Source organism: Bos indicus x Bos taurus, chromosome 17, assembly GCF_003369695.1.
Source record: "Bos indicus x Bos taurus breed Angus x Brahman F1 hybrid chromosome 17, Bos_hybrid_MaternalHap_v2.0, whole genome shotgun sequence".
Taxonomy (NCBI): domain Eukaryota; kingdom Metazoa; phylum Chordata; class Mammalia; order Artiodactyla; family Bovidae; genus Bos; species Bos indicus x Bos taurus.
Window position 1 is genome coordinate 66,226,419 of NC_040092.1, and position 13,572 is coordinate 66,239,990.

The 13,572-nt window shown below is 44.3% G+C and overlaps 1 protein-coding gene across 4 annotated transcripts in view; it reads left to right on the top strand.

Annotated features, from left to right (window-relative positions):
* The first annotated feature begins 228 nt into the window (after positions 1-228).
* The window catches only part of FAM160A1 (family with sequence similarity 160 member A1), a 307,897-nt gene continuing 294,553 nt past the window's right edge, over positions 229-13,572 (top strand). For all 4 annotated transcript variants that reach the window (XM_027513440.1, XM_027513441.1, XM_027513442.1 and 1 more), the window contains exon 1: positions 229-575. The gene's annotated coding sequence lies outside the window, so the exon portion shown is untranslated. The remainder of the gene's footprint in view (positions 576-13,572) is intronic.

The window sequence follows — 13,572 nt, forward strand, 5'->3', positions numbered from 1 at the left end:
TTCAAGTTTCGGTGGAAACTTTCCCTCAGAGGCTCCGCCTCCTTCACCTTGGCAACGGGCGCCGGGGCCACGTCGCAGCCGATTCGGCTCCTCTCCACCCTGCACCTGGCGGCCACGCGCTGGGGCAGGGGCGGGGCCTGCGAGGGGCGGGGCCTGCGGGGCGGGGGCGGGGCCGGTGGGGCGGGGCCGGGCGCGCGCTCCCCGGGGCCGGCCTAGCAGGTTGGGCCCCTCCCCGGCCGAGCCCCGCCTGCGCTCCCGAGGGCGCGGGGTAGTGGGCGGGGGAGCCGGGGAGCGGCGCGACTCCGCCACCCGCTGACGCACCGTCGGCGAGTTGCGCTCGGACCTTCTCCCGCCTCGTCCTTTCCCGGGGAGCCGCTGTAGACTTGGAGCCGGGCGTGGGGGAGCTGAGCAGAGATCTGAGAGCCTCGGCCCGCCCGGGAGCGGAGCGGACTGTCCCGGACTCGGCGAGGAGCCCCGTCCCCCTTCCTCGCGGCGTGCGGCGCGGGCAGCGGCACAAACTTTCTGCACTGTCCCCCCACCGCGCCCTCGGGAGGAGGAGCCGCGGCCACTGACAGGTACGTGGCGCGCGGTTCTGAGACTTGCGCTTGAGGGGGTCTCTTGCTTTAGGGGTTGTGGGAAGCGGGAGGGAAGAAGCGCCTCTTCCTGAGCTCTCAGACCGGACGGGAGGCGCAGGAATTGGGAGCGGGCCCTTGGGAATAGCCCAGACAAGGTCTCTGTGTCGGGCCAGGCGCGGCGGGGAGGAGGTTGGCTCCCCGAGCCGCGGGACCGGGCGTTACTCTGTGACTGATCCCGAGGGAGAGAGAGCTAGCTTGTTTTGACGGAGAAGGATGACATTAGGGCTCTCCACCCTTTTCTTGGTCCCTGGGGCCGGAGAGCTGAGTCCTACGGGAGAAATAGGCAAAGGCAAAGAGGTCTGGGGCTCAGTTTTCCTCTCCAGACCTTGTCGCTTTTATACCAGAGGCGGAGGCGGTGCCACTCTGAAGTTTGCTGTACTTGCCAGGTGTGAAGACTTACTCGTTGGGTGGCTTTTGCTCAATTTCATCAAGTTCTCTAATGAAACTGCTTTCAAGTCGTAGTTATTATTGACGGTGATGATGATGGTGTGTGTGTGTGTGTGTGCGCCCTGCTCCGACCTTAACAAAGGTCCTTTGTTATAATTCCACTTCTCGGGAGTGGAACTGCTGTCCTATTTCAAGAGCCCAGCCAGAGCCAGGTGTGATGGCAGGGGTAGCCTTGTTTCCTGGGGACTTTGGGAATCAAATGGGCAGGTCTAATGAATTAGCCCAGTTCTGTCCCACCCACTTGGATCCATCCATTCTTAATAGAGCCCGGTTTTGTTAATCCCAGACTCCTAATTTATCCTGCTCTGTTATGAATGGATGGATTCTGTAATAACTAAAATGGGAAAAGAATCTGAAAAAAGAATGGATATATGAATGTGTATAACTGAATCACTTTGCTGTACACTTGAAACTAAGACAACATTGTAAATCAACTATATTCCAGTATAAAATAAAAATTAAACAAAAAATAGACCCAGCTTCCACCATTCAGCAGGTGCTGCAACCTTCGCCATCCAAGGTGAGGAATATTCCCAGTGGAAGAGAGGAGATCAAAACAGAGGAGAGAGAGTCCTGAGGAGGAGGAGCGAACAGTGCACACCACTTGTTGCTTCCCTGTAGACTGGGCCTGCTGCCTGCCTTCCCTGGAAGGGGCCTGCTATCAGATTCATCTCATTAGAAGTCAGCTGCTCTCTGCTAATAGCCACAGCAGCCCTGATGAAATTATGTAGGTCATTGAAAAATAATTCCTGCTTAATCACCTTTATCCTGTTGATTAGTGAGAGAAAAGATTTCCTCTCCTTAATGTACCATGTCTGGTTGGCAGGGTCACCTGCCTGACCTCAAATTCACTTGGACACCTGGCCCCGGACAGGATGTTTTCCCTGAAACTGCCCAAACGTAGCGTACCACAGCCCAAGTCCACATTTGGAGAACTTTAGTGGTCTCCACTGGACAGAAATCGAACAGGAGATTCAATCTGTACATTTACGGCTTAATGTGGCATACTTGCTGGATTTAGATAACCCTTTCAGATAATTAAAAGCTGGTTTCTTTTAGTTCCAGTTAACCCCTCTCTGCCAGGTTCATAGAAATTGTTTCCATGTTTGTCTTGAAATAAAGTTTGGGGTCCCATTTGTCATTTGTCCTGTAGATTTAGGAATAGGATTTAACTGTGTGGGGCAGATGGAAAAGACAAGAGAAACTGCCTATCACTGAACTAGATTCAGAGAGAGATTTAGAGTGGTTTCACAATCTAGGCACAACTACCCAGCTAGCTTCCTACCTTCCCCTAAATAGAGACAGTACGGTTGTATCACTTTATATAAAAGAAAAGATATTTATTTGGCTGAGCTGGGTCTTAGTTTCAGCACGTGGGATCTTCAATCTTCATTATGGCATGCAAAATCTTTAGTTGTGGCATGTGGGATCTAGTTCTGTAACCAGGCATCCACCTGGGGCCCCTTGCTTTGGGAGTGTGGAGTCAGCCCCTGGACAACCAGGGGAGCCCAGGTTGTATCACTTTTAATGTAGGCCTTTGAAGACCAAAAATGAGAGGACTGTGTCGATAATACACTGCTGGACAGTTCTTCATGATAACTTCTCGAAATTGGTTCAAAACACTTTCTCTGCAGAGTTCTTTTCTGCCAGAATAGGAAGTCAATAGATTATGTCTGCAGGTCAGAAAGCAGATGTACAAATAATGTTGAAATATAGAGGTACATATTAGCAGAAGCCTGAGGTGTGACTTTGGAAATTATGTTCTTGTTTCACTTTTTGAAAGAGAATTTTATAAGAAAGCTCCCTCTCTCTGCAAATATAAAACAGAGCTGCTTTCTCTGATCCCTGCCTAGATGCCCAATGTTCTGTGCACATTTGTCTCATTGGGTGATACATAGGCCCTTGGAAGAGCTGGCCCCTCAGGTTTTGACCGTGGAACATGATTTAGTTCATCCTTACTTCTCACACTTCCGTGAAGTGTGAACACCTTTACTTCACTCTTACTCTTGATGACGTCTGCCTCTTAGTTTTTAGCCTACACAGGAGAACAGTGCTCAAGTGGCCAAGTAGCTTCAGGAACTTCATTTATAGGGATCTCTTAGTGAAGACAATAACAGAAAGTAACTTTTTTTGTGGATCTTGAGATGGCTGACTTAACCAAAAAGGCAGCTCTTGCCATCGCTTCTTGGACATTTGGCTAAGATCAGATGTAGTATGGGGGCTTCCCTGGTGGCACAGTGTTAGAGAATCCTCCTGCCAGTACAGGAAATGCAAGAGATGCAGATTCCACCCCTGGGTTGGGGAAGATCCCCTGCAGAAGGAAATGGCAACCTACTCCAGTATTCTTGCCTGAAAAATCCCGTGGACAGAGGAGCCTGGCGGGCTACAGTCCCTGGGGTTGCAAAGAGTCGGAACATGACTGAGGGACCGAGCACACACCATATTTGTGCTTTGTGATTCAACCATTTTGAAGTTCGTGCTATTATGTTCAGATTATACAGGAGGAAAACAGATGAGATTCAGAGAAAATAAGAAACTTTTAGGTGCATATTTTGTTCCTATATGTGTTGAACTCAGACCCAAGTGCAGTGTTTCTGATTTAGAGGCCAGGCTTTTAATTTTTTCTCTGCTACATTTTGTGCAGTGTTTGGATGCAAAATGGGGTCTTATTTCTCCTTAACCAAAATACGTGCTCATGGGGGACTACAGAAACATGTACTTACACGTGTGTGTACATGCATGTCATCTTTATATCTTTTGCATCTTAACAGTGTGGCTGCACCCCACGAGGTGGGGTAGGTAAATAAATACCCTACTAGTTGCCATAAGGAACTTTGACTAGGATCTACAGTTGAAAAAATCAGAAAATAGAATATAAGTGTGGGGTTTACAAATATGGAATTAATTACTAGAAGAAACATCTAAAAGAGTTGAAAGGGCTTCTTTTGGAGAGTGGAACTCAAGGGTGAGGAGGAGCCAGGCAGGACTCTGCTGTTTTTGGCCAAGTACCTTATAACCTTATACCTTATATTTTATGCTGTGTACATGTGTATTGCTTTTTTAGGTCTTCTTTGGCAAGGAAAGAGTAAAGGTTTGTTTTTCGAATTTTAGAGTCAAAAGGGACCGCAGAGATTATTTCCAGCCCTTTCCTCTTGTAGGTGAGGAAATTGAAATATAGTTGAATTGTTTCGCTAAGGTCTCCCAGGTTCACACCCTTCCCCAGGCAGGTGGAACTTTCCTCGGTGCTTGTGATTCCTTAGTTGCCTTTCCAGGCATTGCTCCCTTCTCCTTTCTGTCTACTTTTTACAGTGTTTGATTAGGTTGTTGGACTTTGGATTCAAAAATAGGTAATTATCTGTAATTCCTCATATTTCTATCACAAAAATGCTTCAGAGTCTGCATAATCTGTACACTTTCAAGGTTAATTCTATAATAACTTTTAATTAGGATTAGAGACACGTTTACAGTCTGCAGCTATTCAGAAATTAACGGTGTTACTCAGTTCAGTTTGATAAATACTGGAGTTTGGCTTAAACTTTTATCCCGAGAAGCTATTACTAATGGGAGATGATAAGAAGGTCTTTCTGATATCTATGTGGGTTGTTTAATTTTGAAATTCTGAGACTAAGGGAACAACGGTCTTCCAAGAGAGAGGCTGAGGCAGGTGATATAGCAGAACTATAATAGAAAAGTTTTTAACACTCCAAGATTTCTCTTTTCTTTATACATGAGATTTTCTACTTTCCCTCTAAAATTATATCACCAACTTAAAACTTTATTTTTTTCTGATTATACACACAATACATATTATTCAACATTCAAACACTACAGAAATGTGTAATGTTGAAAATGAAAAGTGCACTATGATGTTGTATTCTAGAGAAAGTTCCCCCAAATTTTCCTAAATTAAAATATATTTATAATTGTGATTTTAATAACAAGTGGGGGTAAAATAGCACAACTTTCAACTTAATTTTTAACTTAATATGCATTGAAAATATTTCCATAGCCATACATACAGATCATACTGTGTAGTATTGCATCACAGGTAATTTAAACAATTTCCTATTGTTGGAAATGTGGGGGGTTTCCCATTTTCCCATAGTAGGAATAATACTTTGGAGAACATCCTTGAAAGTATATCTTTGTACACTAGGGTAGGAGAGGTTTGTGAAAGAGTCGGAGGGATGAAAAGTTAAATATCTCTAATTTATACTTCCTCCAGTAGTGTCTCTACATTTTAAACTATATTAGTGGCTTTTTTATTTTTGAATGTATTGGACCAAAGATAGAAATTATTAATATATGAGCAGACTCTGAAACAAAAGGTCATAGTAACAAAAGGCGCTGAGCTTTTAGGTGAGGCTCACCTCATTTCAGATTTTTTTGGTTTTAATGTTTTCCCCAAGAGAATATAGTAATTGATAACAGCTCTAAAAATACTCTGCAGTTGTTGGATGAGCTGCTAATTACTTTTTATGGAGCATAGTTAAAAAATTTTTTTTTAAGGAACATTATTCTAGGACATGCCATTAAGGAGTTCAGGGAATCCACTAGGCTTTGCAGAATGCAGAGTGAGTGTGTATTATCAGGTCCTGTTCTTGTATGAAAATTTACCTCTGTTGAAATATTGGTCATGGGTCAATTTTAAGATCTTTAGATCTACAGAAAGTCCCAAGAACTAACTTTACTCATCTATGTGTGGAGAAGGCAATGGCACCCCACTCCAGTACTCTTGCCTGGAAAATCCCATGGACTGAGGAGCCTGGTGGGCTGAAGTCCATGGGGTCGCTAAGAGTTGGACAGGACTGAGCGACTTCACTTTCACTTTTCACTTTCATGCACTGGAGAAGGAAATGGCGACCCACTCCAGTGTTCTTGCCTGGAGAATCCCAGGGACGGTGGAGCCTGGTGGGCTGCCGTCTATGGGGTCGCACAGAGTCGGACACTACTGAAGCGACTTAGCAGCGGCAGCAGCAGCAGCAGCATGTGTGGCAAATGTGAAATATAATACTTGGCTAAATTTCATGACCTAGGCTCATTGAAGCAGGAACATTTCAGGAATTCCTGTGGCAGAGTTTGTATTGGTCATCTTAGAGAGCTGATTAATATTTTCATGGAGTCCAAGCTTTGTTCATAACCATTCAGTTAGAGGATTATGTTTCATTCCTCAGGATGAATACCTTCTGTTTTGTTTGTCTTCATGGAACTTGTACTTGGAGTTCATTCATGATTTTCTTTGTAACATATTAGAATGAGCATAAAAACATCTTAACAAATATAAATGTACACACATGCACACTTATATATATATATATATACACATACCCCATGTGTGTATATACACACACACATGTGTTATACATGTGTGTATTTATGCATAAGTAATATAAGCTATACTTTAAAAATATGATCATCAGTAGGTCATTTAGCATAAATATTTGGTGCACCCTTAAAATTAAGATGATGTCTGCCCATATTTATTTTATTAGGAAAAATGCTTCTTGATATCTTTTATATGAAAAATTTCTTAATAAATTAAGAATTTTTTAGGATACAGGTGAAACTTCATTGTATATAGTTCTTACATTTTGGGGTTTTTTTGTGGGAAGATGAAACATTTCTTGTGTATTAGTCTTGGTTATTGCCTGTTCTCTAACACTGTTACTTTTTTAATAAGTTGAATATTTAAAATCCCTCCTGTTTGTGATATATTTCAGAATGTTTACGCTTTGCTTATTTTAAGCAAGATGCAGTAATGTTTATGAAAAAAGTGGCAACAGGACTTTCACTGGCCTTGATTTGCTTCAGGAAATACTAGACAATGTGCTGTTTACTCGAGTTGTATTAAAAACTTAATGGTTAATGCTAATTTCTTATCAGCTTGATGAGGTTTGTCCGTCAGTTTCCTCCTTGTACTTCTCCACTGGGCTCATGTTGAGGACTTTGGGTGTCTGATTTGGAAAGTGGACCCTGCATTCGCTCTTTATGAATCAGCTTGTAAGCTGTGGTTTGGTTGTTTGGGGGCTGGTTGTGTTGCTCCTCCCTTTTTTCCTCCTAAAGTCATCCTACCTCTTGATCATGTTTTAGGATTAGTGTGCCACCTAGGAATGGTCATTCCTCCACAGTGAATCACAAAACAAGTCGCTCTTGCGGGACTTTCTGACTCAAGCCTGACTGATTGAACCTGCTGTCCTTCGGGCTTCTGTGGAGGTGGGGCGGGCACTCCTGGAGCAAACTCGCAACTTGGCTCCCTCCCCTACACAGGTGATCCCTAAATCTGCATCCTCATTGCTGACCTTTGAAATCCTAGGCTTGCTTCTCCAGTTCCTGCTGCATAGGTCTTTATTTGGATCCTGACATCCTATTAAACTCTAGGATGACGAGAGTAACTCCTCTTGGTCACCTAGCTGAGTACCTTATTGTGAACAGAATCCTATTCGTGTGTGTTGTTCACGGTCTGCGTCTTATCATCACGTGGGCAATTATAATGTGTTTTACCTTGTTTTCATTTCCAGTTTTTCTTTCTAGAATCCATTTGTATGCCATGATTGGTCTGATTCTTTACAGTACAGCTTTGCTTATGTCACTGATCATGGTCTCCTTGTTGCCTACTGAGTAACAAGTCAATTCAGTGTATAATGGCTAAATTTAGGTGCCAAATTTAATTGATTGGGTGACAGGTTGTCCAGGGATTTGATTAAATGTTGTTTTGGGTGTGTCTGGGAGGGTGTTTCTGGATGAGCTTGACTTTGGAATTGGTAGACTGAGTAGAGCTGATGGCCTTTCTATTGTGGATGGGCCTCATTCAGTCCACTGAAGACCTGAATTGAACAGAAAGGCCGAGGAAGGGAGAATTCGCGCTCTCTGCCTGACAGGTTTTGAGCCAGGACATCCATCTTCTGTGCCTTTGGCCTTAAGTTTGGACTTGAACTGTATTATCAGCTGTTCCTCTCTGGCTTGCCAACTGCAGATCTTGGGACTTCTCAGCCTTTGTAATTGCATGAGCCAATTCCTTATAATAAACGTTTCTGTCTGCTTTAAACGTTTCTGTCTGCTTATATATATATATATATGGAAATGTGCATCCTTTATTTATTTTTAAATTTTTTGGTGGAGTATAGTTGCTTCACAATGTTGTGTCACTTTCTGCTGCACAGCAAAGCGAATCAGCTATATGTATACATACATCCCTTCCTTTTTGGGTTTCTTTCCCATTTAGGTCACCACAGAGCACTGACTAGAGTTCCCTGTGCTGTCCAGCAGCTTCCCATTAGTTACATACTTTATACATGGGAGTGTAAATATGTCACTCCCAGCGTCCCAGTTCATCCCACCCCCACCCCTTTCTCCCGCTGGTGTCCGTGTTTGTTCTCTCCGTCTGTCCGCCTCCCTTACCTGTATGTCTTCGGTTGGTCTGTTTCCCTGGCGATCCCTAACACTCAGGGCGTCTGTGGTGTGCCCCATGCAGGCCCTCTCTCAGGCTGCCATGCCGATCTGTTCTCCATTCCTGAGCACACCTACCTATTCCTTTTCCACTCTCTCTGCTGGGACTGGTCCTTCCTCTTTCCTATCTCGGTGATGTGAATTCTTCAAATCCAGTTCCGAGCCTGTGTCCTCCATTAAGCCTTTCTTGGCTATCTTTTCCTGTAGCAGTTTCCTGGCAACTGAGCCTCTGTACTGAAATATTAGGAATTTAGTCATTAGACATTAGCTTTCTAGTGTTAAAAAATCTTTAATACAATTGTTCTTGTTCCCAGTTATATTATAAACTCCATGAGGACTCGGATCAAGCTCTATACTGCAAATCCTCCACTGTTCTTGGTTTTGCTTCACATAGTAGGTGGTCAGTGTTTACTGATTTTCTTTTAAAGCACTAAGCTCTACTGAGGAAGGAGAGGCAAGTGTGGGGCATGTGTGCTCAGCCCCCCACCTTGTGCCCAGGGAAGAAATGTCTAGCTCATTGCCCACAGGACCCAGAACTCTTTATCAGAGCAGTGCTCCAGGGAGACTCTGCCAGTTGTTTGGAGTTGTTACTAGAAACAAAACTTATACATTGTCCTTGACCTAGAGCTAACTTTTCCTGAGAAAAAGTTGAGCCATATTTAAAGTTCGGTTTAAATATGAAGTACTGGTTTGCAACTATTCTTGCTCTCATCTGCTTTGCTCTTGTCTCTTGTAATTCCCTTTGCTCTGCCTGTGGTGAAGTCATTTTGTATCTTCCTCCATAATTACGTTACATAGCATGTTGGTATCAATAATTTTGAGCAAGGGTCAAGAAGATGAAATATGGAAAAAGAGCTCTGTGTTCCTAGGCAATTTGGGTTTGTCCAATTTTATGCACATTTCATTCAAGCTCTGTTTGATTTTCCTCATTTCTCCTGCAGTTAAATGTAGTTTTTGAGGAACATCGTTGCAAATCTGACCTCCTTATGCACTTTGGTATGTCTTTTAATCTCGGAGTATTTCAGATCCTCTGCACATTCCTTCTCCCTTCCCCTGCTGTCCTGCACTTATTTTCTAACATATTACAATTTACTTATTTATTTTGTGTATTGTTTATCAGTTAACCCCCAAATAAGAACGTAAAGCTCCACGAAGGGCAGGGATCTCTGCTGAATTAGTTTTGACTCTCTTTGGCTGTGTCCCAAGATGTAGACCAGTGCCTGCCATTCAGTAAAGTGTTTGTTGAATTGAATGGGAGTTTGCTGTCGTTTTTTTTTCAAAGATTAAAAAAAACTATTTATGTATTTGGCTGCACTGTTTCTTCACTGCAGCACACAGGATCTTCAGTCATGTCAGACAGAATCTAGTTCTGTGCCCAGGGATCAAACCCAGGCCTCCTGCGTTGGGAGTGCAGAGTCTTAGCCACTGGTGGCTTAGCCGGTTAGCCAGCCACCACGGAGGTCCTCGGGAGCTTGCTGTCTTGAAAATTCTTCACACCCTTGGTTGTCTGGGCTTTCTTTTAAATCCTGTTGGCCCCTCTTCCTTTTTCCCTTCTTGTTACTGAAGGTCCCTTCTATTCAGACCTGGGCTTCCCAGGTGGCACTTGTGGAAAAACACCTGCCTGCCCATGTAGGAGACATCAGAGACAAGGGTTCAATCCCTGGGTTGGGAATATCCCCCAGAGGAGGGCATGACAGCCCACTCCAGTGTTCTTAGCTGGAAAATTCCATGGACAGAGGAGCCTGGCAGGCCACAGTCCATAGGGTCACCAAGAGTCGAGCATGACTGAAGCGACTTAGCACCTCCAGACCGAGTCAGGCTCCAAACCACATACCCACCTGTCCCGCAGGTTGCTGCCTTCCTTGCAGCCGCATCTATAGCAGGACTGATTTAGAGTCTCCTGGCTGTTTGTGGCTTGAAGAGCACTGTCGCACATACAGTCTCATCTGAAGTCGTTTTGTGTCGGTGGCGGTGCTGAGTGCTTTAGGGCTCGTCTTTCACCAGAGCATGCAGGTTAGCAAAGTCCTGTGGCATCAAGGGGTACGCCATTCTCCAGTGTGTGCTGGGCACACTCTCCCCTTGGCTCTGCTCTTGCCAGCTTATAACTAAGGAGCGTGCCTCTTTGATAGCAGCTCTGGCCTTCTTAGGAACAATCACTGTCTTCCTCAGAAGAGTGTATGTATGGTATAAGCCCCCAAGTAGAGTGGAAAAAGTGAGGAAGGGAAAAGAAAAAGAGACAGACAACACCAGCACGTGTATGGGACACTTCTCACTGGAAAGTCCTTGGGTAGATGCTGAAAACAGTTGTTGCCTCGAAGTTAGTTTAATAGAGTAGTTCCAGCAGCAATTGGACACAGAAGCATGGAATCGAAAACCTTGGCCTGAAGGATGCAGATCGTGTAGAGATGGGAACTGGTGATTTTTGGGTTCTCTGTCAGTAAATTGCTGTTCCTGTCTCCTGGCCTGTCGTCACTGAGCTAAGAAGATGGAGCCATTTTCTTCCTAAAGGGCTTCTGTTCTTGCCTCCAAGCCATGGGAGTGCTCAATAACTATTAGTGTCTAATGATGACACAGGAATGTTCCTCTGAGCAATTGCAGAGCTGAAGGCGTGTCTCACAGCGACAGGCTCTCACAAATCTCCTTTTGCTGTTTTGAAATATCACCGCCAGGGGAGTTGTATACATCTTGTTTAGGCAGAGGGGTCTTAAATATTCATCCTTTTACCTCTTCCTTAAGAGGAATGCCAGCATTTCATCTTCAGGCTGCCAGTAGTAATTTTGGAGAAATTGTATTATGACTTTTTCAAGGTACTTATTTTCATATAGCTCATTTATTTATGCATCCATATATTAAGTATGCTTGATGACGAAGGGCATGTACTTTGAGGTCAGTGGAGAGTCAGGGGTTAAATGGAGGTCTTTGGTGAATTATACTCTCTGGTAAGGTAATTAGCAAGTATTTATTGTTGTGGGAGGCAACGTGGGCATGGTGGAGAGAAGGTGCAGTTTGGACACAAATCTGGCTCAGACCTCTGCTTTGCTATTTAATAATTGTGTCTGAACCTGTTACTTTCCTGGGATGAACCTTAGCTTCTTTATGTTTTTATGCTCAGTCATATCTGACTCCACAGCCCCATGGACTGTAGCCACCAGGCTCCTCTGTTCTTGGGATTCTCTAGGCAAGAATACTGCAGTGGGTTGCCATTCATCCTTCAGGGGATCTTCTGACCCAGGGATTAAACCTACATCTCCTGTGTCTCCTGTATTGGCAGGTGGATTCTTTACCACTTGGGCCATCGGGGAAGCCCAAGTTTATAATGCACCCCCCACCGCAGGAATTTTCCTTGAGGGTTAAATAAGATAACGCATCTGAAATGCTTACCATGGAAGTAATAATCAGTACATGGTAATTGTTATTTATGTACTAAATCTCTGTTGGCAGTCTTCTAGGGATTGTTAGTGGGATTCTTTCAAAAGTTATGAGTTAATATGTCTACAAGGCCACAAAAAATGTTGACAGACATGTATTTGACACACAAAAAATTAGGACAGCTTGTGATTAAGTGTTATTTGTACAGAAAGTAAGCATGCTGCTGCTGCTGCTAAGTCACTTCAGCTGTGTCTGACTCTGTGTGACCCCATAGACGGCAGCCCACCAGGCTCCACCGTCCCTGGGATTCTCCAGGCAAGAATACTGGAGTGGGTTGCCATTTCCGTCTCCAGTGCATGAAAGTGAAAAGTGAAAGTGAAGTCGCTCAGTCGTGCCTGACTCTTAGCGACCCCATGGACTGGAGCCCACCAGGCTCCTCTGTCCATGGGATTTTCCAGGCAAGAGCACTGGAGTGGGGTGCATTGCCTTCTCTGAAAGTAAGCATAAGAAACCAGAAATGTAGAGGTCACTGTGGTGGGGATTTTATTAGGATTCCTTTGGTTGTAAGTTATTAGAAATTTCAACTATATGGAAAGGGAATTTATTGACTCACATGGTCAAAGGTATGAGAGAAGTGAAGGAGGTATTGGAAGCCAAAGCTGGAAACTCCTATACCACTGAGAGTCTCAGTGTCTTTTCCCTACTTCTTCCTACTTCTCTCTGGTTCAGTTTTCTCCATGTGGCTGAGGGCATGGCTGCCCGAAAGCCAAGGATCACCCAGAAAGAGGGCCTGAGCTTTTAATCTACATCTCAGAATCCCAGGGCTGCCTCTGATTGACCTCCCTTGGATGGTACCCTCTTCCCTGTGGCCGGCGGCATACGTTATTTGGTAATTGGCAGCCCCGTCTAGAAACACATCGTTTGGGTGGAGAAAAGGAGCAGTCTCCTGAAAGAAGGATCATGCCATTCTCAGAAGAAGGGTGGGTGCTGGATGCAAGAGTAGGAGCTGTGTTTATTGCCGAGGGCAAAGAGGACAGCTTGAGCTGGTTGCAGGGAGAGCGTCAGGTGTGCAGAGCACCGACCAAAGGCACCAAGTCCAGAATGAGAAGATGGGTTATTATCAGTAAAACAGGATCTGGTAGCCTCAGGTTGACTGGTTCGAAGGGGTTGGTTGAAGAGTTTGGACTGGTCTGATTGGGCGTAAATCCTGAGAATTGACATCAAATTGACATAGTTATGTTGGGTCCTGCCTTTTGTTCTTTAAAAATAGGTTTCATATTGTAGATGGAGTATTTGAACTGGTAACTTGAGGACTAAGTGGAGTGTACTTGAGAAGTTACCCTCATTGAGTCAGACCAGGGTAGTCTTAATAGTCAAGAGGCAGATATCTGTCTAATACTACCTTAAAAAGGTGTTATCAAGCACTTACCTTACTTTTCCTGTTTTTTAAAAAACCAGTGCTGTCTTTCAGAGGAACCAACAAGTGTTTTGCACAAAAGCCTGATTTTTAGAATTCCAACTCATAAGTGCAGAAGGAATGACATAAAGAAAATATTATCATTTTATTACCTGTAATGAAATAACAGGAGAAGGCAGTGGCAACCCACTCCAGTACTCTTGCCTGGAAAATCCCAAGGATGGAGGAGCCTGGTAGGCTGCAGTCCATGGGGTCGCT